Below are 4453 nucleotides of genomic sequence, written 5' to 3'. Positions count from 1 at the left end.
TTGTGGACCTCTGCTCTGTGCAACATTGCTGACCTCTGCACTGTGCGTTATTGCTGACCTCTGTACTGTGCGTTATTGCTGACCTCTGTACTGTGCATTATTGTTCACCTCTGCACTGTGCGCTATTGCTGACCTCTGCACTGTGCGTTATTGCTGAACTCTTTACTGTGCGTTATTGCTGACCTCTGCACTGTGCATTATTGCTGACCTCTGCACTGTGCGTTATTGCTGACCTCTGTACTGTGCGTTATTGCTGACCTCTGTACTGTGCATTATTGTTCACCTCTGCACTGTGCGCTATTGCTGACCTCTGTACTGTGCGTTATTGTTGACCTCTGCACTGTGTGTTATTGCTGACCTCTGCACTGTGCGTTATTGCTGACCTCTGTACTGTGCGTTATTGCTGACCTCTGCACTGTGCGTTATTGCTGACCTCTGCACTGTGCTTTACATTACTGACCTCTGTACATTTCTGCAGTGTGGGACCTGAAGGGGGGCTCAATTGATCAACTGTGCACTGTAAGTCCCTGTTTTTTCTGTGTAAAGGTGCCCATACACCTGCCGATTATCGTACGATTTTCGGCGGGTTGGTGGCGTGCTCGGAAGCCAAAGCCGCACAGGCCGGTGTGCGCAAGCACACACTACACGCTCAGTATTGGAATTATCGACAAGCCCGCCCCTCGGCGGGCAGGGCTTGAGATGATCGCAAGTACGATCTGCCTGTCCAAGATGGGCAGGTTGTACGACATTTTAAGGACCTTACAACCATCGTACAACGAAAGTCGTGCGATGGTTGTAGGGTGTATGTGCAGCTTAACACTGCTGACCTCTGCACTCCGAGTTACATTACTGACCTCTGTACTGCTGACCTTAGTACTGTGCGTCACACCGCTGGATTCTCTACTCCCCGTTGTTAATGATCTCTGTACTCTGCGTCACACCACTGACCTGGCGGAGTGAAGTCCGGGGCAGGGTAGGGGTTAGGTGGGGCAACTGGTGGCAAGTAACTTTTAAGGCCTGGCTAGTAGCTCAGGACTTGAAATTTTGAGCCCTGCTATTTCATATGTATACATGGAGATGTAGTAATAACACTAGGACAGCCGGGGCGCTGTACCATTGTATTGTACGGTATATGTTATTTCATATACATAGATATGGAGATGTAATAATCACACTAGGACAGCCGGGGGTGCTGTACCATTGTATTGTACAGTACCGTATATGTTATTTCATATACATAGATAGGGAGATGTAGTAATCACACTAGGACAGCAGGGGGCGTTGTGCCATTGTATTGTACAGTATATTCTATTCCATATGTATACATGGAGATGTAGTAATCACACTAGGACAGCAGGGGGCGCTGTGCCACTGTATTGTACAGGACCGTATATGTTATTTCATATACATAGATAGGGAGATGTAGTAATCACACTAGGACAGCAGGAGGCGCTGTGCCATTGTATTGTACAGTACCGTATATGTTATTTCATATACATAGATAGGGAGATGTAGTAATCACACTAGGACAGCCGGGGGCGCTGTACCATTGTATTATACAGTATACTCTATTCCATATGTATACATGCAGATGTAGTAATCACACTACGACAGCAGGGGCGCTGTGCCATTGTATTGTACAGTACCGTATATGTTATTTCATATACATAGATTTGGAGATGTAATAATCACACTAGGACAGCAGGGGGCGCTGTACCATTGTATTATACAGTATATTCTATTCCATATGTATACATGCAGATGTAGTAATCACACTAGAACAGCAGGGGGCGCTGTGCCATTGTATTGTACAGTATATGTTATTTCATATACATAGATATGGAGATGTAGTAATCACACTAGGACAGCAGGGGGCGCTGTACCATTGTATTATACAGTATATCCTATTCCATATGTATACATGCAGATGTAGTAATCACACTAGAACAGCAGGGGGCGCTGTGCCATTGTATTGTACAGTATATGTTATTTCATATACATAGATATGGAGATGTAGTAATCACACTAGGACAGCAGGGGGCGCTGTACCATTGTATTGTACTATATCCTAGTTTATATGTATTTAAAATCCTAATGCAAATCATATATTATTTATTATTAAGGGCAAGGCCCCCCTCCCCTTCCGTTCTCCTCCTTATAATTTACCTAAACCCTTCCTTCCCCTACAACTATCAGTTTCTCAACACCTCTCCATGCAGCTCCCAGTTCCTGAAACATATTATGAAGACAGCCATGTAAAGGGCTTCAGTCAGCCTGACTCGGAGCACAGAGCCTTTCCATGGTCAGTCTGATATCTGGTTTCAGAATATGTAATAATACTGAAGAATATCTTCCATTTCATGGCTCTTGCTCCTGATTGGTTGCTGCGGATTGATGGCTATAAAGTCAGAGGGGTCGAATCTTTCAGCCGTCGGAGGACCGAAGGGATCGATCCATAAACTCTTTTGTAGAAAGCAGACCAGATGTGACGAGATAAAACATGTTATAATGCAAAAAAAAAGCAGAGGAGACTCGAATCATAAACAAATCTTTATTCACTTATTGAAATTTTGCACAACCGCTGCGTTCAGTAACCGTTGCCCCGCCCCCTCTTCTTAGGTTGCTACTTCTGGCTGATTTGCTTGATGGCCATGGCCAGGCACGCCAAGAAACACATGAACTCCTCGAAGTTCACCTTTTTGTCGTTGTTAGAGTCCATCTTGCCGATGATTCCCTTTAAGATCTCATCCTTCTTCTTGCTGGACTGCAAAACACAATTAAGACAATTTTACCTTTTCAGTTTTTTGTTTTTTTAGGTGAGATTCCCGCAGTAGTTTGTGTCTCTGCCCCTCCCACAATGGTTATGGACGACGACGCTGACCATATATGGTCATGACTATATTTGGTCAATGACGTCCCCTGGGATCCCCGGCTGCTTTGTTTACAACCATGGACGATGTTGCTGACCAAATATGGTCATGACTATATTTGGTCAATAACGTCCCCTGTGATCCCGGCTGGTGGTTACAAATGGCAGCCAGGAAATTGCACATGCCTAGTTTTATTTTGAACTGTGTGATGCCTGAGCCTTCCCTCAGTGACGCTCCCACAGCTTTCACTGAATGTCTACTTTCCATAGGCATTGTATTCATCCAGAAATCACATGTCACCATCGAATTGCCCGCTGTCTGGAAGCCCACCAACCGCCCATCAATAAATTGTCACCATGTCACTTACACAGAGCGTGGGGAATTCTTTGATGGCCATTTCACACAGCTCATCCTGGCTCAGAGTACCCTTGTCCGCGTCCTTACCGGCACACTTGTCGAATTTCATGATCACCATTGACATGATGTCTTCCAGGGTCAAGGAGTCCTAGAGGTGAGACACAAAGTACATCGCTGAGCACATGCCGCCATTCTCTGACAATCAGGCCCAAAGTCAAGGTGGAGTCTCATCACACCGAGGAGAGAGATGAGAGAGAGAGATGACCAAGAGATAGATTAACAGGGGAGAGACTACTAGAGGAGAGACTACCAGGGGAGAGATTACCAGGAGATAGATTAACAGGGGAGAGACTACTAGAGGAGAGAGACTACCAGAGAGATTACCAGAGGAGATACTACCAGGGAAGAGACTACCAAAGGAGAGACTACCAGAGGAGAGACTACCAGAGGAGAGACTACCAGGGGAGAGACTACCAGGGGAGAGACTACCAGGGGAGAGACTACCAGAGGAGAGACTACCAGAGGAGAGACTACCAGAGGAGAGACTACCAGTGGAGAGACTACAAGGGGAGAGACTACCAGGGGAGAGACTACAAGAGAAACTACCAGAGGAGAGACTACCAGAGGAGAGACTACCAGAGGAGAGATTACCAGAGGAGAGATTACCAGAGGAGAGATTACCAGAGGAGAGACTACAAGGGGAGAGACTACCAGAGGAGAGACTACCAGAGGAGAGACTACCAGGGGAGAGACTACCAGGGGAGAGACTACCAGAGGAGAGACTACCAGGGGAGAGACTACCAGGGGAGAGACTACCAGGGGAGAGACTACCAGGGGAGAGACTACCAGAGGAGAGACTACCAGAGGAGAGACTACCAGAGGAGAGACTACCAGGGGAGAGACTACAAGGGGAGAGACTACCAGGGGAGAGACTACCAGAGAGACTACCAGAGGAGAGACTACCAGAGGAGAGACTACCAGAGGAGAGATTATCAGAGGAGAGACTACCAAGAGAGAGACTATCAGAATTTAAATCTTAAAAATAAATGAAATAATAATAATAAATGTGAAAAAAATAATGGTAAGAGAAATAAAAGTAATAATAATAATAACAATAATAATAGTAATAACAATTATAATAATAGCTGTAAAAATAAAAATGATAATAGAATTAAAACAAATAATAATTGGAATGATAGAAATTTGGAAAATATGATAATAATTAT

The sequence above is a fragment of the Nanorana parkeri genome, unplaced genomic scaffold (genome assembly GCF_000935625.1).
Source record: "Nanorana parkeri isolate BGI_ZX_2015 unplaced genomic scaffold, ASM93562v1 scaffold3125, whole genome shotgun sequence".
Taxonomy (NCBI): Eukaryota; Metazoa; Chordata; class Amphibia; order Anura; family Dicroglossidae; genus Nanorana; species Nanorana parkeri.
The sequence above is the reverse complement of the archived record's forward strand: the minus strand, read 5'-3'. Positions refer to the sequence as shown.